The 21,711-nt window shown below is 35.0% G+C and overlaps 4 long non-coding RNA genes across 4 annotated transcripts; 1 reads left to right on the top strand and 3 right to left on the bottom strand.

Moving 5' to 3' along the window:
- Nucleotides 1-7,832: 7,832 nt before the first annotated feature.
- Nucleotides 7,833-8,922, bottom strand: LOC138132237 (uncharacterized). Its single transcript, XR_011160033.1, has 4 exons — nucleotides 8,908-8,922; nucleotides 8,782-8,846; nucleotides 8,648-8,723; nucleotides 7,833-7,978 (listed from the first exon to the last, which is right to left on the bottom strand). It is a non-coding gene; the product is annotated as an uncharacterized lncRNA (long non-coding RNA).
- A 3,693-nt stretch (nucleotides 8,923-12,615) lies between these two features.
- LOC138132246 (uncharacterized) lies at nucleotides 12,616-12,967 on the bottom strand. Its single transcript, XR_011160034.1, has 3 exons — nucleotides 12,953-12,967; nucleotides 12,827-12,891; nucleotides 12,616-12,768 (listed from the first exon to the last, which is right to left on the bottom strand). It is a non-coding gene; the product is annotated as an uncharacterized lncRNA (long non-coding RNA).
- Nucleotides 12,968-16,736: 3,769 nt separating this feature from the next.
- On the top strand, nucleotides 16,737-17,277 carry LOC138122276 (uncharacterized). The gene is made up of 3 exons (XR_011156414.1): nucleotides 16,737-16,817; nucleotides 16,881-17,101; nucleotides 17,156-17,277. It is a non-coding gene; the product is annotated as an uncharacterized lncRNA (long non-coding RNA).
- Nucleotides 16,977-18,814, bottom strand: LOC138122275 (uncharacterized). The gene is made up of 3 exons (XR_011156413.1): nucleotides 17,587-18,814; nucleotides 17,172-17,533; nucleotides 16,977-17,116 (listed from the first exon to the last, which is right to left on the bottom strand). It is a non-coding gene; the product is annotated as an uncharacterized lncRNA (long non-coding RNA).
- Between the last annotated feature and the right edge of the window lie 2,897 nt (nucleotides 18,815-21,711).

The following is a 21,711-nucleotide window of genomic DNA, read 5'->3' on the forward strand; positions in this document are numbered from 1 at the left end:
GCACTCGCTATTATTGCGTAAAATTTTATAATGCTCTTCCTTTGCATCTCAAAAACATGGACTTTAAATTCTTCAAACAACATTTTAAGCAATTGCTAACTGAAAATGTATTCTATTCTTTCGAAGAGTTTTATTCATTCACAAAGTCCTTATAGATTTTTTGTTTAAACTTTTTGTCTGAATCCTCCACCACCCGGCGGCACGGCAATTTTGCCGGAGTACATACACTATTACGGATAATATTATCAAGTAATAGTGCAGTGCTTATCAACATAATTACCGACGTCTCGCCTCCGCATTTTGACTTTGTTGTGTTTTATGTTCTGTGTCAATGTTAAGGAATTTCCTCACGATATGACATGAGTATAATAATATACCTTTTTGAATTTCAACTACCAATGTGTTCCCTAAATCCAGAATTTTTAAATTTTTAAAAAGAGATTGGGGTACTATTCCCGTTGCTGAAATTATAAGTGGTAAAATAAAAATTTTTTCTAAACTCCAAAGATTTCTCATAGCAACGGAGAGCTCTAAATATTTATTAATTTTTGTGTTATATGTCTGTGTTATATTATGTGAATTTGGGACAGCCATATCTAACAGATATGCTTGCTTTTGTTGTTTATTTAAAATAATAATGTCTGGTCTGTTATGCTTAATATGAATGTCAGTTAAAACTGTTCGATCAAAATATAATTTGTAATTTTCATTTTCCAAACAACTTTCTGGTGTATAACTATAATGTGGTTGTGTATTCTTTAATAAATTGAATTTAACAGCTAAATTCATGTGTATAATTTTAACGAATATATCATGTCGTTTCTTATATTCGCTTTGAGCCAAAATGGTGCAAGAAGAAATTATGTGTTCAATTGTTTCCCCTTCAGTTCCGCAAATCCTACATTTATCAATTATCTATTGCAAACCGCATATGTGTTTTTTTTATAATTTCTTGTATTTATAACACGATCTTGTATTGCAAATATAAAACCCTTCGTCTCAGGGTGAATATTTGATTTCTTAAGCCATGCATGAGGAGCAGCCTGAATATTAATTTCTGGCTGTTCCAGTTCTTTAAAGTATCTCCCATGTAAATACTTCTGTTTTATATTTGCTATAGTGTCAGTTATATTTGGCTGAACAATATCTGAAATTATATTATCACTTAAATTTAAATTTAAATGTTAAATGTTCCGTTTCTTGAGAAAAAACATTCATCCGTAAATAAAATACTTTTTACAAAGTTGGGATTTGCTTCATGTTGTTGTAGTAACCATTCACAGAACTGCACTCTGAGAGGAAGATCTTCAGGCAATAGATTCTGTAACCGCGTATAATGATAAGCGTGTTGTCGATTATCCTTTAGAATCCGCTGTGTTGTGCTTTTTGAAATGTCAAACATACTAGCGACGCTTCTAATACTTAACGTTCCGTCTTCCTCAAAAGCCTGAAGAACAGCCTCATCATTTTGTGGAGTGCGAGCCTCTTGTGTAACACCACCAACTCCTTTAGTTTGAGGTACTAAATTCTCCGTATTCCTAGCGCGATTCACCAAACGCAAAAATACATTTGCAGGAAAACGTGCAGCGCAAGCTTCTACGGCTGCGTAAGCACTTTCACCACATGCTCCATAAACTATGAGCATATCATAGTACTCTGCAGCGGTAAACATTTTCAAAACTGTTCACTTTTCGATTTTAAGAAAAAATATTACTGTCAAAATGACGTTAAGAAATGTCCAATGTATTTATTATTCGATTACAGCGGACCAAATAATTCAAAGAATTTTATCGTATTATGAAAATCTATGGAAATGAAACAAAGTAATGAGCTTTCCTAATAAAGCAATTAACAAAGATCTTATGATTGGTCAGCGAAAATCGCTTACGGTATAGATACTATACGGCCCTCGACATTTTTTCTTTCAATTTTAGTCTTGATTTTCACTCCAGAATACGCTATTAAAATATCATGCGGCAGTTCTGGGACACCGGTATATTCTAAATATTCGTAATGCCCGCGAAATAGGGTAGTATGCATAAGAATAAGCATTTGCTTATACTATATATTTGTCTTTTTCTATCTAATAAAGTCCATGTATTTCTATCTCTCACTAATACAAGTAAAAGCATTCGCTAATGGTTTATGCATATGACCCATATTGTTGTTTTTTTTTTCGGTAATTGTAGACAATGTGTAAAATTGTATGATTTATAACACGCAAATACAATTATTATCATTATAATAAGTATGGATTCGGCCCATAACCCATAACATTGAAAAAACTACTTCATACTTTCAACAAAATTATTATTATTCAAAGCTCGTATAAATTGTGTTCGTAGATGATGTGAACTATTTCTCGTTTTTTTTTTGTTGGCCACGAAAATGGATGTTATTCATAGGTAATTCTTGTTGGATTTTATTATTTTCAAGTTCAATTTGCTGCAGTGGTTCCATTTTTAAATATTTGACAATGTTATCAGGGCTTCCAGCGAGTCATATTTGTCATATTTGGTCATATTTTACGTTAGATGTCATTTTTTGTCATATTTTTGATGAAAACTGGGAATAAATATGACTTTGATCATATTTTTTACCTTCCTACTTATTTTGTTCTACACATTAAAGAATCGTGAGCAAAAAACTACATTCCGTCCAAAAGGAAGCAGTTGACCAGTACGCCAAAATACAAAGCTATCACCATAGCTTTGGCAGACAAATGTTTAAAACCAAAATTGCATTTCATTGTAGAAAGTACTTCAACTATTACCCATTTTACTCGATTTTTTCAAAAAGATGAACCTCTGATACAGATTTTGTAAGATGAGTTGTTAAATTTGTTTAACACCATTGTTGCGAAGATTTTCAAGAATAATATTTCTTTTGATATACGTAATGACTCGGAAGCTAAAATTTTTGATGTTGGTAACTACCTTCCTCTTCAAGAGATCAACATTGGAGTAAATACCAGAAAGGTTTTTAATAATCCGGAGTTTAAAGAATTGGATCGCGTTACTTTTTACAAAGGTGTAAGAGACCATAATGTTGCAGTGGCCAAACATATTCTTAAAAAGTCATCTATTAACGACAGCTCATTTTTAAAATATTGCCGTATTTTGCAACCACACCAAATTAAAATCTCTAGTGAACGTCATGTCCAAGCAATAGCAGAGAAATTACCTTTAATGGACATAAATAACACTCTACTTACAAATGGGTGGTCTCTTTTGAAATGTGAAAAATGTGTAATTAATTATCAGACGTGTGGTGAAGGCAACTGCATCGAAAAATTTTGGAAAGACGTTTTCCAAATTAAACATGCAGATGACATTACTCTAAAATATGCTAATATCACGAAAGTGGTCAAGGCGGTTTTGTCTTTATCTCATGGAAGCGCTGATGTGGAGAGAGGTTTTTCAACATCGAAGAGAATTCTAACTGATGATAAGACTGGGCTCTTATGTAGGACTTTGAATGCCCGGTTGAATATTATTGATGGTCTCGCAATGTATGAAAACAGACCCGAATCTCAAAGAAGCTGATTCAAATGGCAACTTTAGCCCACAAAAGTTATCAAGGATATCTGGAGAATGAGGGAGCAAAGAAAAGAATTTGTGAGGAAGAACATTTAAGAGATCAATTAAAATCCATTCAAACATCAGTTGAAGTCGTCGTTACTGAATCAAAATCTTTGGAAGCTCTGGAGAGTGAATTAAAAACGCGAGAAAGCAATGTCCTCCAACAAAATAAAGCTGCCTGTTCTATATTACAGCAAGCTAGTGAGAGACTTGATTCTGCAATTGAGAAGGGAGGCCTAGTAGAGGTCAGAGTAGCCAAAGATCTTTTGGAAGGTTATCAGCAAATCAAAAATATGGAAACCAAAGATGCTGCTGAAACCAAAAAAATTAGCCTTAATAAACGCAAAAGTGCTTTAATCAATTCGTTTATTAAAAAACGGAAGAAAGAATTCCTTTTTATATTTTGTTAGAAGAATTTTGGTTTGGGACGTTACTGTCGTAGATACACTTGCAGACAGTTACGTATTGAAAACATCTGAAGTCTCAGGTTTTGCCGCTGAAATGGCTTGCAAACGCAAACATAACAAATATAGTTCAATTATTTCGTCAAACTACATATTTAAAGGTTTAGCCTTTGAAACCTTTGGCCCTTGGTGCAAAGAAACAATAGATTTCATTAATGTCATCGGAGACCGACTTATCGCGGAATCAGGGGATTCAAAATCTAAGAAATTCCTTTTTGAGAGGATTTCCCTTGCCATTCAACGTGGAAACGCTGCAAGCATTCGGGGCACTTTTCCAGATTCCGCATTATTATCGGAAATTTTCGCATTGTAAATTAAAAATGTTATTTTATTATAATTGTTAATATTACGGTTTCTTTTTTATTCTAAATCAAATAAACTTGAAGACAAAAAAATATGGTCTTAATTTATTTTTAAGTCATATTTATACATACTTTAGTCATATTTATAGTAGCCAAAGTCATATAATCATATAATTTTTTTACACTGTCGCTGGAAGCCCTGTGTTATGTAAAATAAAATAACAAATAATCAGTTTTGGTACTGATTTTAGTGGTCATTGAACTTTTGTTCTGTAATACTGGGAATGTTTACTTTAGTTGTCCAAAAGATCTTTCAATAATGACTTGTTCTTTAGTAAATAATTTGTTGTAAGCCCTTTCTTCAGGAGTACCTATGTGGATTTTTAAAAGGTGTCATTAATCAAGGTGCAATACCATAGCCTTCATCTCCTAAAAATGATGCCTTTTCTCGATTTTTGTCTACGAGTATTACTCTTCTTATGTCGGAGTTTCGCCAAATTCTTGCATTATGTACAGATTGCATGATGGCAATTGACAAGGGTAGGAAACAAAACTTTAGAACCACGGCTCTCGAATGAGACCACTCCCACCCCATTACGACCCCTACAGCCTGAATGGCGCGCATTTCAAAAAAGGAAGTTATGTTGTCGCACCTTTGCCTACACTTATGCCGAAATAGTATTTTACAGTACAAGCCAGGTAAAATGGTTTTTACTGGCGAATGGAGGATATAACTGACGAGTCGAAGACGAGTCAGTTACCTCCTTGAGCCAGTAAAACCAGTTACCTGGCGTGTCTTGTATAATATTTTATTTGTTACTAAATTGTAAACAACTAAATAAAATTCGAATAAAATTAAAAATGATCAAATTCTGTTTTCTTCCAAATTATTGGTCAAAACTCAGAAACCTTAGAAGTACAATTACTATGACAACGCGCCGTTTGTTCAAATTGTTTATTTCCGTCAAGATTTTTTCTCAAATGAACGTGCCAGAAGAAATCAAAAAGGAAGCTATAAATGTGGCTTCCAGTTAACTGCCAGCGAAGTCTTTAGCAAGATATGAACGAGAATATGAAGAATTTAAAAATTTGCAGAAAAACAATAACGTAACTGGTGTAACGGAAGACGTTCTTTTGGTGTATCGTCACCAACTGTCAGACAAATTTAGCCCCAATTCTTTGTGGTCGAAATGGTCCATGTTAAAAAGCTGCCTGGAAATTAAAGAAAATATTGAAGTTCGCAGGTTTGTTTTCCTATTACAGACGTTGTCAAAAAAGTGATATTTTAACTTGACATTTGTAGATTTCATAAGGTAATTGCTTTTCTCAAGAGAAAAAATGAGCGTTACGTGCCGAAGAAGGCAAGGGTTTTAACAAAAGAGCAAGTGGAAAAATTTCTTGTTGAAGCTCCTGATGACTATTGGTTGTTATATAAAGTGATTACAATTTTTGGAATTTTTGGTGCTTGCCGGTGTGACGAGCTTCTCTCGTTGACGGTGAAGGACGTAGAAGATGTTGAGAAATATATTATCGTCACTTTACGGAATACAAAGAATTTAACAACAAGAAGATTTACGATCACAGATGAGGGCTGCAGTTTAGCGGAAATTGTAATTGTACATTTAATTTTAATTTGTATGAAACAAAGAAATAAAAATGTTCAAATGTTAAAAACGCTACTATCCTTCCAAATTTCAAATTTCTCTACTAACTTGTTAAATTCATAACTGGTCTGCTGTCAATTTAACGCTACTAGCCAGTTAAAATGACTTTTCAACGTCAAGTGACAGTTCGAATAAATGACGTTTACAATTTAGTAACAAATAAATTTATTTACAGCTCTATGTTTATTTCTCCACAGAGATTTGTGTAGATACGATGTAAATAGGGCTTGGGATGTACCATACTGGCGGCGAAGATTTTTTTTTTGGCCCGCATCCACATATTCTCAACATTTTGAGTGTGAACCTCCATGTACGGAGAGACAAAAGTATAAAAATGGCACATAAAAATTAAAAACAACGTAACTCTAATTCTGTAAAAGAGGTAACTAAAAATCTGTAGGTAACAAAAAACTTATACTCGTATTTTACAAGAAAAATAAAGCAGATGTCATTAAATAATAATTTAATAAGCAAAACAGTGTCCCTTAAAACATCTGAATACCTTTCTACGAGTATAATACCCAATAGTGTTACTTCCGTTCTATCGGGAACTTCTACCAGGAAGCATTTTTCGGAGTTCCTTTCAACGCCCCCGAAAACCCAATGTCCTTCCCTCCATTGCCCTCTATTGTATTGGTATTTCCTGTGGAAAAATTTTGATGCATCAATTTCTACAACAACGGACATGTCATTTTGATCTAAACCCCCAATCTGCATCGGGTGGTCCATTAAATGTTGTTCGCATATTTCACGGCAAAAAGAAGTCGAGTCTACCATAGTATGGGCGCTTCATTGCCTTATTTCTACTTCATGGGCAATAATATTTTGGGGAAATCCATTGCCCAGCAGTAAGTAAGAATAATAATTTGTCGCAGTGACACATGGCCATGCGAAAAAAATGAATTTTTTCGGACACTGGCTGATGCCTTGCAAAGCCGACATTGTCACCGCCATTTATCAATAATGTCATTTCTTCTAATAAATAACATTTAAACCTGACATCGACGTTTTGCCAACCATTGAAGAATAGGTAATTCACTGTCAAAATGTAAATTGGACAGAGTACAATTTTCATTGGTAACCTAAATGGAAGCGCCACCCGGCAACTTTCGTATTGGGTAAAACATTTTTAATTCCTAAGTAAATGGAATACAGTACCCACCCGGTTATCCGAAATATCCCAAGCCATTCCGGATAACTGATAGTTCGGATAATACGGAGGTTAATTCCTGAATTCATCATATTAAAGTAAATTAACAACATAATTGTTAGAAATTTTTTATGTTATTTAAATAGTTATTTGAAAATCGAATTAATAAGTTTTAGTTTCAACATATTGGGCCGTATCACGACACTCTTATTAAAGTTGCCGATAACTAAAATCGTGATTAAAATAAACATAAAACGATATAGATTTATGCAATTATAACGTGCTAGAAAGAGATGAATGCGTCACCATCGTAATTAGAGTCATGACTAAATTTAATAAGGGTGTCGTGATATGGCCCATTGTCTCTATTCCTAGTCGCAATATCTCTCCACCTTTTAATCAGTAAAACATCACTTGCGATTGCAGTGGGTTGTTGCTCTACATATGCAAAAGATTTTTCAAGAGCCTTTATTCCTACGCCATAATCTGCAGCATTTTTTTTAACAAGGCCTCTTTATCGAGACGCTTAATTGCTTCCAGTTTCTGGACAATTATCACAACTTTTCGTTTACGCTTTTCCAGTTTATTATTCATTTTTTAGCAACGTAACATCATAGAATCAAGTTGATACTGGCCACGAGTTGGAGACAGTATTAAATCTAAAAAAGATCTTCATTATGAAGTTCAGAAACAGGAGTGGTGCAAATATGAGAAAGTCCACCACCAATTGGTTCTGGGCTTTCCGGGCTCAACGAATAAGTGGGGCTGAAAATGGGACTGGGTATCAGTGCTCCATGAGTTGAAGACAGTATTAAATCTAAAAATGATTACAATTTTGAAATAGCTAATCACAAAATTAACTGTTCGCAATTGTCACAAACTATATGACTATGTGATATTTACCGACATGGTAAACGTTGTCGTCATCGTAAATACACTGCCCCAAAAAAGTTAAGGATATTCTCGATATGTGAATGATAACGCTCGTCTGCACAGGATACAATTGGTTTTGGAAACCTTAGATTTGCGGGAAATTCAACATTTTCAGCTACGTGCACGATCTCCGGACTTCAACCCCCATTGAACCCGCCTGAGACCTTGGAAACACTCTCGCAGACTATTTGCCTTATCCAGAGAATATTCGGGAGTTGAGTGACTTGTTCCCTATTTTGTGGCAACAGATCCCCCAGGAAGATATTGACAACTTAATTCGTCGTATTAGATAAGTTATACGGTTACGAAGACGAAATACCGATTATTTGAAATTAAAACAAAAATTATTTTCTTTTATTTATTTTTAATTTTATTTAATTTCAAAGGTTTTAATTTTTTTTTTAGTTCCATTCTGTATTGATTTGGCTGAAAATGAATGGAATTACATATGTGTATCGATTATGATCCCTGTTCTTCCTTTCTTGTTCACAAACAGCAATATCCAGAACTTTTTTGGGGCAGTGTATTTGCCAATGGCTTAGCTTGTACTTACACCATTGCCAAGACTCGGGCTTCTACTTCAGACAGTTGAGCCTCATATTGTCCACCACCTGTTTTAGACTGTTTTTCTGAAATAAATATTATCAGAGGTAGAACCTTTATTAAGTTGTTACATTGTAAGCAAACCTTATCCTCCGTTTTTCGTCGTCCACATCAAATTTCTCATTTTCCTGGTCCAAAAATTTTCTTTTCTAAAAATGTACATACATATGTAAAAATTAAACTTTGACTAGTAGGTACCTATTTACTTACATTTGTTTCAGCTACTGTTTTTTTTTTTTGGCTATTCTCCACAAATTTGAACATAAGATTTTTAGCTGTTTTACCCTCCTTGGGGCAGAAACTACTATCGCATTGTACTCTTGGACGATCCATTGCCATGCAACATTTCGTTCTTTTTGCGAAGCTCCATCTGTGGCTTTGTTGTCATCAATACATCGATATCTAAAGGATGGATAATGGTGGCATAAAGGATACAGAATAAGGATTATGATTTTGTATTGGGATTACGGATAATTGTCTTTTACAGATATCGACTTTTTCTTTTTTCTAGGTGATAGCTACGCTTCCACTGCATATTCGGAAAATATTGCGGTATATATACAGGGTGTGTCAATATTATAAAAACACTAAAGTTATTTTTTTTTAAATGGAACCTACCCAGTTTGATTTCATTTTTGGATTCAAAGCTAAATTGTGAATCAAATCTACACAGGTCGTTTTTACTTATCTGCCATCGTTTTTGATCAGTGGCGCTTTTTTTACCAGAATTCCGAATTGCAGGGGTCCCTTCAAAAATTCGTACCTTCCAAATATTTAGTTACACATAAATTAAAATAATTGACGCTGTTTGATTCCTGAATGTTTGCAGCATCTGTTGAGTATTTACTCAATAACGTGCTTAGTTGCATATCGTTCATGCAACCGTAATTTGTCGTAACCCTCAAAAAAGTGAAAATATACTTTATTGTATCATTGGACAGAGAACATGATTGTTCAGCCACCTGCAATATGTCGTAACCTAAAAACAAATATTTCTATATTATATCTGCTTGTAACCAATATGTTGTAACCCCACTGCATTGTATCAAGACGTCGTAAGCCACTTTTAATCGTCTCCTGAAAAATTTCTGCTTCGTGGCTTGTGACATATTGCAGTTGCATGAACGATATGCCTACTGCGATTTTTTAAATACAACAAACTAAAAATGTCAAACACTCATTTTTTTCAAATGGCACCCCACATTTATTATTGCACTGGTCGAAAGCTTTTTTGACAAGCTGTCCAACGGTATAGGGTTTGTATAGTCGACTGTGAAAATCAAGGGTGCTATCTTAAAATCACTAAAATAATGAAAAGTTCAATTGTTAAACACTGTTTTGTTGGTTGATTCATCTTTATGTAGTGACCATATTGTGTGATTATCTTCTGTTAGACCTACTAGATATTTGTATTGTCTTTTTAACGGAAAAATTGCACCAAAGGAGAACGCACACTTTATATGTAATTCTAAAGACCACTCAAATGGGGATATTTTGATATCAATCGACGCGTCTTGAAATGACGAATATTTGATATCATTGCGCCAAATGTGTAACTCGATTAATAAAGCGACAAAATCGACAAAACTTGAAATATTTTCCAACTGATTTCTGTCAGAACACTTCATAAAACTGTCATTTGTAGTTTACGGGGGATTTCGGATTCGGCTATTCCCTTTTAAAGGCATTGTACTGGTTCAGTGTCATCTTTGCAATTATACATCCTACTGTGAACCCTCTTAAGAAGTCAATTGCCCCCGTAAATAACTATCTTTATTTATGAAGTCCCCAAAACTAACCTGAAAAGGGTATCTACCGCTCTCTTTCACACTCATGCAAAGTAAATGGAAGTTTTTGATTTTCAATTATAGATTGCGGCTTTATTTATAGAGTTAGCGTTTTGGCGCAATGGTATCAAATATTTGTCATTTCAAGACGCGTCGATTGATATCATAATATCCCCATTTGAGTGGTCTTTAGAATTACATACAGGGTGACTGACGAAAAACCTTTGATGCTGTATCTTGCTTATTTTTGAAAACACTTCAATACCAACTAAATAAAAAAAATATATTGCGTCCAGTTTTTGACAGATGAACATCAGCTTCTTTTTTTCAAATAGCACTGTACATTTTTTTTAAATTCAGTATTGTAGAGATTCGTCTTCTGAATATAAAAATGCAAAGAACTAATGTTGACTCAAGTTGCAAAAAAACCACTTTGCATTTGCAACAGCACTTTTATGGCATCAGTCAATTGAAATTACTTTAAAATTGTACTTATATGGAAAATATTCAATCCAAACTATGATTTTCTGGTCCCTTTGTGCCTTTATTTGGTTCAAAAATATGAAAAAAATGCTGTTGCAAATGGCAAGTGGTTTTTTGCAACTTGAGTCAACTATATACCCATTCATTAATCAAAAGTCAAGAAATCAAAGAGTAAATGTACAAAATTTAAAAATCAAGTGACCAAAATAAACAAGAGAGAAGTTTGTTTTAAATGCTCGAAATGACTAAGTAAGCTCTGAATATTCATTTGTCAAATCAGTTTGATCATAATAATAATAATAATGTTGCTGTGGAAGAAAATTTCCAAAGACTATTTAGTGTTAACGTGTGGTGTGGCACTTTTGGAGATAGAATGGACTAGTGGGTCCCTTTTTTATTGATAGCAGTCTCAATCAAACAAAATATCATATTATTGATTATCAATCGAAATAAGCAACTTTCTGAATGAGATACCATTAGCAGTGTTGAATAGAGTCGTGTTTCATCAGGACGGCGCCATACCACATAATGCACGCATGAATTTTGTATTTTTAAATCATTTAAATAATTTTGGTGAACGACGAATGGGTGCTCATGGAGCTATTCGATGGCCTGCTAGATCCCCAGGTTTGAATCAATTGGATTTCTTTATATTCATTCGAAACTTTCCAGACAATATTTATTTGACCCCATCAGGTACCCAAAAAGAGAGAGAAGAAAAAAGATAGTGCGAGTATGTCAGGAAAAACCTCGAATTTTTTTACTGAATGCAAAGGTGGGTATTTCTAGAAGGTATCGGCAGTGTCTGCAATAGCATTGAGGACATTTTGAACAACTAGAATAGATTTTGTATTGTTTACAAATTTGATAACTTGATTTTTGATTTTCATTTTTTTTCATTTAAAATACATTTTTTGTTTTTTCCTTTAATGTAAAAATATTCAGAAGAAGATTCTTTATAAGAACGAATAAAAAAATATATAGAGTGCAATTTGAAAAAAAAAAGTTGGCTATCGTCTGTCAAAAAATAGATGTCGAAAAAAATATCGAATGAGATAATAATGAAATGTTTTTCGAACTATTTCATTTGATGTGTCATTTATTCAAATCGGATAAAGAATAAGGAAGATACAGCGTCAAAGGTTTTTTGTCAGTCACCCTGTATAAAGTGTGCGTTCTCCTTTAGCGATTTTAGGACAGCACTCTAGATTTTCAGATTCGACTGTACAAACCTCATATTGTTCAAAAGCTTGTCAAAAAAGCTTTCGACCAGTGCAATAATAAATAGGGGGTCCATTTGAAAAAATACACTCATTATTCTTATAGTCCATTCAAGAATCAAAAAACCACTAACGTCCTCGGTAACGATTATCGGCAACGCTGTCTACTGTAAAATTTGGTGAAAATTATAACTTCGAGGTTTATTAAGTATCTTGTTTTACTGGGCATGTTTAAGTAAAAATAATTAAAATTAATAAATAAATGAAACGTGCTGAGCAATAATAAAACAATTTGAACAGAGTATGAAAAATAACTAAACTTTGTCCAGCGAGAGATTGGGAGATTTTAAATTGTGTTAAATTAACCCAACTCCACAAAATGCACTAGAATACTACTAGAATTAGTATCGATTATGATCCCTGTTCTTCCTTTCTTGTTCACAAACAGCAATATCCAGAACTTTTTTGGGGCAGTGTATTTGCCAATGGCTTAGCTTGTACTTACACCATTGCCAAGACTCGGGCTTCTACTTCAGACAGTTGAGCCTCATATTGTCCACCACCTGTTTTAGACTGTTTTTCTGAAATAAATATTATCAGAGGTAGAACCTTTATTAAGTTGTTACATTGTAAGCAAACCTTATCCTCCGTTTTTCGTCGTCCACATCAAATTTCTCATTTTCCTGGTCCAAAAATTTTCTTTTCTAAAAATGTACATACATATGTAAAAATTAAACTTTGACTAGTAGGTACCTATTTACTTACATTTGTTTCAGCTACTGTTTTTTTTTTTGGCTATTCTCCACAAATTTGAACATAAGATTTTTAGCTGTTTTACCCTCCTTGGGGCAGAAACTACTATCGCATTGTACTCTTGGACGATCCATTGCCATGCAACATTTCGTTCTTTTTGCGAAGCTCCATCTGTGGCTTTGTTGTCATCAATACATCGATATCTAAAGGATGGATAATGGTGGCATAAAGGATACAGAATAAGGATTATGATTTTGTATTGGGATTACGGATAATTGTCTTTTACAGATATCAACTTTTTCTTTTTTCTAGATGATAGCTACGCTTCCACTGCATATTCGGAAAATAAACTTATAATATAAACTTTGTCCAGCGAGAGATTGGGAGATTTTAAATTGTGTTAAATTAACCCAACTCCACAAAATGCACTAGAATACTACTAGAATTAGAGTATAATTTCCGGGCAAAAATGTTACTGCTTGAAGGATATGTTTCAAATTTTATGTGCACTAGCTACTCCTTTCTCTACGTAGAATTTAGTGGCTTTTATGTCAACCAATCTTTCGCTGGACAAACTATACCTACATGGGATTTTTTAAATTTTACCACCCTATAGAAGTTAAAAAAAAAAATGTTACTTGGGGAGGTATGATGCTTCTCGGGTAAATGACCCTCAATACGAGAACTGTCAACTTGTTAGTGGCTCGGTGGCCGCATGGCTGTCGGAGAAAGTACTCCGAGGTCGCGGTCCCGATGCTAGTGGGTTCGAATCCCACCGAAGGGGGACGATTTTTTCAAAGGAAGGAACCTCCGCCCGGCCATGGATGTGTGTGTATGTCTATCAGGGGCTGACGGTAGGGTGGTGGAAGGAAGAATCAACACTCTTTCGGCCACCACCGCGAGGTCAGCACGGGTTCGAGTCCCGTCGGGAAGGGTGCCCATGGGTGTATAAATGTTGTTGTGTATGTCTGTGAATGTGAGGTGGAATGGGCGTGGGTGGCCGGGGAAAGTGGCCCGGAGCCCCGTCGCATCACCGATAGGCAAAGGAACAAGGAAAATGAATTGGAAAAACGGCCGACCGAAAGGTACCGTAAAAGCCGTATGGCAAAAAACGGGAATGGCAATTAAAAAAAAAAAAAGTTACTTTACTACTAGAAGCTGATGCATCTAATGATTGCTTATGTTTGTTGGTGTTCAAGTGTTTCGTTATAGCTGCTCTGCCCCCAACTGCAATACAAAATTCTTCTCTGCAAATATTGCAGAAAACAATGGTGTTTCTCTTTGATATGAGGAATGGAAATTCCTTTTTCAATTGATTGTTGAAGTGGCATTTCCTCTTTCTTGATTTTTCCATCCCTTAAATTATTTTATTTTACACTTGTGTTGAAAACAGGGTTGTATAATAATAAAAGTGAATTAATGAATTAATAAAACGTAAATTGTACTTACCCGAGTATAATATTCACTGCGAAAGAACTAATTTCGTATTTCCGTTAGTGTTAGAAGTAAACACGAAGTATAATAGGTTTTAGTAAACAAAGTCAAACAAAGCGATGGTGCGAAACACGTGCAGGGTGCACGTGATCGTAAAGTTCTTCTGTGCCCTGCGCATGCGTTTCATAATCGGCTCTTTCCGAACTGTACCGTCACATGACCTAACAGGAGGCAGGATTAACAGATTAGTTTTAAAATATCGAAAAGGAGGACAGGTAGGAGGACACTTTTCGAGGAAGGACAGAACGTACAAAAGGAGGACTCTACTCCCTAAAGGAGGACGATTGGTCACCCTAATGGAAACTTTAAAGTCAACATGAAGGTAAAAGATAAGGTGCTGGTTGACCCAGGGGCTCAAAAACTACAGCTAATCGCAGGCAAGAATATAAACAACATACAGTGAGCGGCAAAAGTATGGAATAAATTCATTAAAAATTAAACAAAAAACCTGTTAAAATATTTTTTTGAAAAAAAATTTGTTTAAGTTTTAATGAATTTATTCCATACTTTTGCCGCTCACTGTATACTAACTATCAAAAAATTCCGAACACCAAGAAAAAGTTAACATTTTTTAATAAAACTTAACACAACTGTTCTAATAAGCAAAAATAAAATAAGGTAACAAAGCGAGTTGAATTGGAGAAGTCAAACATGAAATTCAGTTGTTTTTCCGTTAGTAGTGCGTGGGACCTCCTTGCCAATTTACGCACTCTGCCACACGTCTTGGCATGCTCCGAATCAGATTATCAATTTCCTCCTGAGGCAAAGCATCCCATATAACCTGAATCTCGTACCGTAATTGCTGTATAGTCTGGGGGCGCCGAGCTAAATTTTTTAATCTTTGTCCTATCATATCCCACACATGTTCGATGTGTGACAAATCCGGTGAACGTGGCGGCCAAGGCAAGAAGTTAACATTAGCATGTTCCAGATACTCTAAAGAAACACGTGCAATGTGTGGTCGAGCATTGTCTTGTTGGTAAAGACCGTTTGGAATGTCTTGAACATACGGAACAAGAACAAGTTGTAGCACCTCTTGAACATATCGCCGGGCATTCATTGAGCCCTGAATAAAAATGAGAGGAGACTTGCTCCCGTAACAAATCGCCCCCCAAACCATTACGCTTACGGTACGAGCCACATGCCGTTCAACAGAATAAGCTGGATTGCGCCGTTCTCCACGTAATCTTCTGACCCTCTGTCGTCCGTCATGCATTCCCAAACAGAATCTGGATTCGTCCGAGAAGACGACCACGTTCCATTCCCTATCCCAGTTGATTCTTTCTCGGCACCAGTCTAGCCTTTGACGACGATGTTCACGGGTCAAAGGTAGAACCAAATGAGGACGGTAACTGTGGAGGCCCCAAGATCTTATTCGACGATAAATCGTTGGCATAGAAATTCTCTGTCTGTGGTTCGTCTAGGACGTCCAGAACCTTGAGCACGACTATCTCTGTTTTCTACTGACCACGGATTTGATATGATATGTGTTAGACTGACAGCAAAACGTCTACCAAGTTTTATCAAAAAATTCTGTCATTTTCATGGTGTTCGGATTTTTTGGATAGTTAGTATATTAATGAAAACCGTAAACGTCTTTTTATTGTTATTATAATCTTACAAGTGATTTTTTTTTATGTTGAAGGAATTCAATGGAAGTAAAAGAACCCTCGAATATAAATAATCCATCGACTTCATCATCTTCTACTAGTAACAATTTGCGTCAAACATTGTTAATTCGTTGATTTGTGAGCAACCTAACGAGGCTATTTTATGATACACAAATTATATAATCCGTCATGAAGGTGCTCAAAAAATTTACTGACAACTCCTTGCACGTTTGCGATTGCTTATGGTTTAAGAATGTATCTCTTGATTAGGTACATTGATATTATCAATACTACATATATTACCAAATGTTTATACGTTCAAATAGTGTCATTGTATGTTTGACATGTAAAAAGTCATTATTGAAAAAATTATTCCGACTGTGTTTATATCTATTGATTTAAATATCCAAAAGTATCACCGGCTCTCCCTCCTTTAGATATAATAATTAATAACGGAGACTTATTATGAAAAAAAAAAACATGAATGTATATAACATTAATTTCAATTCGCGTGGTTAACGAAGACGATAGAAGTTTCACTTCAACCGTGCGCTTATATGGGTGAGGCACACATAATTTTTTTTTATTATACCTGCATCAGAATCGCCGTTTTAAGCACGCCTGAGCGTGCGAAAACAGGCGATTCAAGCACGCCGAGTTTTAAAGGTTGTCAAGGAAACAAGGTATATAGGTAACATTATAACTTCATCGCTATCTTTATTGAAAATAAATTATTGAAATAACAACATAACTAATTAAGGTAGAAATTCAAGGTACAATTTTCATTATTAGATATCTGAATCTGATTAGCTCCAGATTTTGTCTTTGGCTTTCAGTAACATTATGTGATGTAGATGGTCTAGACACGTAGTTTATTTCCCCCTTAGCAGCAACTGAGACACTAGTATTTTCACCACTGACCATTCCAGCGATGAGTTTTGATACCTTCGTCCTGTTTGTGATGGATTCTTCAATATAACTCGCTGCTACTGTAGAAGACTTCCAACCAACTTGACGCTTAAGTTTATCTATGTCCATTCCGCCATTTGCCATAATTGTAGCAGACGTCCGCCTGAAAAAATACCATTGTTAATCTTTAATTTATTTATAGAATGACTGTAAACTACCTAAATGCATGAGCAGTGTATTTGTCAGGGTCTGGCAGCTTTAAGAAACGCGCTACTAGAGAGGGACATTTTCCGAAAGTATTAATTCCTACAACTTGGCGAATACATCTGCCAGATTCATGTTTTAAAAATACTCTGTCGGTGTTAACATTGCTTGGGCGAAGAGAAAGATACTTTTTAAACAACTGAACGTATGGTATGCCACCGTCATCATCTACAATAACGAATTTCCGGCCTTTGTCAGTTTTTAACGGACGAATGTTGACCACCAACATAGAACCTTCTTCTTTAACATCAGACATTCGCAAATCACACATTTCTTGTCTCCTACACGAACCAAAAATTCCACAAATGGTGACAACCTGAAAATTGAAAGCATTATCTGACTTTTTTTAGAGAAAATTCATACACATACCTTTAAAAACAAGAAGCTAGCGTCAGGAGTATCAATGAAAAATTTTCGTAAATCTTCGTCCGTAAACACCCAAGACTTTTTTGGCTCGTGCCCCTTGTTCAAACTTTTCATAAATGCATGTAGCTTATTATATTTTGATATGTTTATCCCACTTTTTAATCTTAACATTGCCTGCAATTTTGAATGAATACACCAAACCGTTGAACATTTATATGTCTTAGACTGAGAAAAAAAGTCAAATAAGTATAAAATTTACGATTTAATCTGTTTATCAACTTACCATTTCCATCACATAAGCAAGCATCAACGTTTCATCTACAATTTTGGCTTTTTTCAGTTCCATCCACTTTACAAACTTTTCATATTCCTTGATATATGCGTCTTTTGACTTCGCCGGTATTATTCTTGATTCCGCTTGTTCGGCCTATGCTTGTATATCGGGTGAAATCTCTTTTTCACCCATTTTCCTCGATTTTTGCGACGGACGTAGACGTGGATGTGAACGCGAGAAAAACGTAAACAATTCTCGTAACTATAGTAGCAAAAATTTGTTACACAGTCTAGGACTGGTTTACAAATCTATGAGGGGCATGATGACCAACTCAATAGACCGGGACCAATGGCTTAACGTGACTTCCGAATCACGAGACAGAATATAGTCTTTTTTTTATTTGTTTTTTTTTTAAATTTCGCCCTGGGTCGGAATCGAACCCGCGACCCTCGCGTCCCTGAACCGAAACGGACTCCCTTAGGCTATATTCTGCCTTATGCTCTCTCGATTTATCACGACAAAAATTATTTCTAAGTTTTTAGTGCGTAATTTATTTCCAGTATTTCAGGTATAATAAAAAATAGCGTAAAGTATTCGTGGATAACTGGTCTTTAAAACACTTGCTCTATTTCGAGCACTCCGGCTACGCCGTCGTGCCCGAAAACTCGCGCGTGTTTTAAAGACCTTGTTATCCACTCATACTTTAATATACTATTTTCTAAGGCGGCTTCTTTTTTAAATAATAAATATTTTTTATTTTGAGCAATTCTATTGATGAATTGCTTCGTTTCGTTTACTTGATGGTGTTATTGTGTTACTGGGTTCTTCGTAAGCGTCTGGGTTTGGAATAGTAGCAGAATTATCATAGCCCACCTCTTGCATTGTGGCAACGTCAATCGAATGTGGATTGCTATTATTTGGTTTCTCACCAAGCAACTCATCTAATCTATCGAAATATACGAACCTTGTTGGACCTCTTCCAGTTTTCTTCTTCAAATTTTTGGTGGATTTATAATTATAAGTTCGTTGTAAATTTTGCCTTTTTCGGAGGTATGCCAAACACAAAATAAATGTAACATTCCATGTAAATTGTAAATACAAAAAAAATAATACGTAAACATGTAGGTATAATGTATTCTAACTTTAAAAAAACGATGCTTGGCCATGACAATCTGACAGATTTCATCCTGTATATCTGAAGAAAACTTTGGTTAGGAATTTTGAAAATTTTGAAGTCACAATGTTGCCATACTTATGCTACGCTTTTTGAAGAATCGATTGAAACTGTATTAAAAGAAATTAACACAGAACCAGAGTGTGTCCGAATTGTCGAAGTTGGACTGTATACAGTTTAGGATTTAATTTAATACAAATTCATTGTTCTCACATTGAAGATGTCCATCAATCGCATCGCTACTTAGATCGGGTCTATCTCATTTAAAATGTTTGTAGCACTTCAACACACTACGTTTTGTCTCGAAAGACACAACTTTTGGCATTACACTTATAGTAAACTCTTTAAATTATTACTTTGTGTTGTCTAATTTAAAATAAATTAGAAAAACGTCAAAATTACATTTATTGATGACTTTATTTACTTTTTGTTTTAGAATCATCTTGCAACATAGCATTTCTAATTTAGTTAAAAAAAGTTTACAACCAACATGAAATGAAATATAACTACTACTTTCCTCAGTACTGCCAATTTAACATAATTAAAGCATGGCAAACTACTGTTTTTTTAAAGATGGAATAGATTATACAGGGTGGTCCCGATATAACCTGCCAGAAGAAATCCAGTAATAGGTGGCGATGAGTAGAACTCGTACACAAAAAATGTTTCTAATAAAAGTCTTTTCGTTTTCGAGATAAAAATAATTGAAAATTTGGTCAAAATTTGCTGTACGCTAATGAGTTAATCGGTTTTGAAAAGGTAATTCTGGTTATTTGGCTGCAATTTTTTTAGCAACGGTACCTGTAACACCTATGACATTTGTCAAGTTTAATTTTAAATTTGCGAATCCTTCAAAAAGTTATGAAATCCACAAAACAAGAATACGCCGATTTGCATTTACTCTATGGTGAAACACTTGGTAATTCAAGACCGGCAAGGCGACCATACGGCGAGCGTTTTCCTGAAGGAGTCCTTCCGTCCCGTTGTACTTTTGTGGAGCTACATCTGCATTTATGTGAGGTTGGTTCTAACTGATTCCAGTACGATGGCGTCCCCGATCCTCCATTTAACCACTCTGGATTTTAATTTTTGGGGCCACACGAAAGATTTGGTATACGAAGTTGAAATAAATACAAAAGGCCAACTCCAGAAACGCGTAACAGACGCCGCGAACCAGATTCGTAAAACCCAGAAATGCTGAATTCTGTTTATGAAAATTGGAACCGGCGTACTTAAATGTGCTTAAATGCTAACGGAAGGCGCACAGAACATTTATTATAAAAGAATTTTTCTAGTCTAGTTTACCTCTCATTAGTCAGTAGATATTCTCAGTTAGAGTTGAAAGTACAAATACGTAAAGTGTAAATAAATGTGTTCAATACATTATTTTGGCTATTTCAGCACAATTAAGACGATACTCTTATTACACAGTTCTTCCACAATTTTGCACACGCTACCTCTACATTTATTTACAGATTGAGGAACACCACTTTATTTATTACTCATTCATCTCAGTATACAAAATCAGCTTTTATACCTAAATAAGCACCAGCTTTTTACCAGTGAATTAACGCACACAGTGTACAACGTTTTCAATAAATGTCATCAATTTGATTTAGTTTAATGTCAGATTTGAGATTTGTCATAAACGATTCAGGTATCTATGTTGCTTAGATACAGTGGACTCCCGATTATCCGAAACAGTCGGGACCGGAGCCTTTTCGGATAAATGAAAGTTCGGTTAATACGGAGTTTTTGTACAAAAAAAAAACCGCTAAAATACAGTACATACTAATATACTGCTTTTTTCATGTTCTCTTTGATTAATAACTGATAAGTCTCATCAATTTTATTGTACTCGCTTTTTTCATACACTTTCGCTGTAGTGCGGGGGATGCTAATACACAAAATACAGCACTGTTCAATTTTTTTTGTGATTTTTTTCCATTCGGAAACAGTGCTTATACGAACACAATCATTTTTGACAACGCTACTTTGCAATGACTCTTCTTTATCAAGACGTAATGGCAGTTCATTTTGCCTAACACTAGTAACACGTTTACACTTTATTATGTTGCTCATGGTGATGTCAACTTTAACCTGAACAAATGAACCTTAAAATGCATTTCTGTTAGATCTGAAATGAGATTCGGAAGTTAATTCCCACAAAAACGAAATTTTTATTAATTCTAAGAAGTGCACGTGCAAATTCCGGATAATACGGAGTTTCGTCTAGATTGTTTCGGTTAAAACGGCGGATATAAAATTTCCCTTTGTTTCGGATGACGCGGCGTTTCGGTAAATCGGGATTCGGATAATCGGGAGTCTACTGTACTGTCATCCTTACAAACACCAACAATTAATTCCTGAGTAGGTACGTATTTTTGTGGTCAGCAGCGTCGAATGGGTGTGGATAGGGGTTAATTTATCCCCATTATTTTGGACCTAATGAAAAGGGGTTTTTTGTACTTGCTGGATCCTTCTAATGACCCAGAATTTTTTTGGCAGGTTATATCGGGACCACCTGTATATCAAAAACAAAAAAATAAATGCAATATGCTATACAGTGTGGAAATTACTTATGGAATAAATTCAGTAATTTCAAAACTAATGACATTTCTCGAAAACGCTGAAACAGGTCCATTTTTATTTCTCATAATGCTTATTTTAAGTTGGTTCA

Source organism: Tenebrio molitor, chromosome 1 (assembly GCF_963966145.1).
Source record: "Tenebrio molitor chromosome 1, icTenMoli1.1, whole genome shotgun sequence".
NCBI lineage: Eukaryota > Metazoa > Arthropoda > Insecta > Coleoptera > Tenebrionidae > Tenebrio > Tenebrio molitor.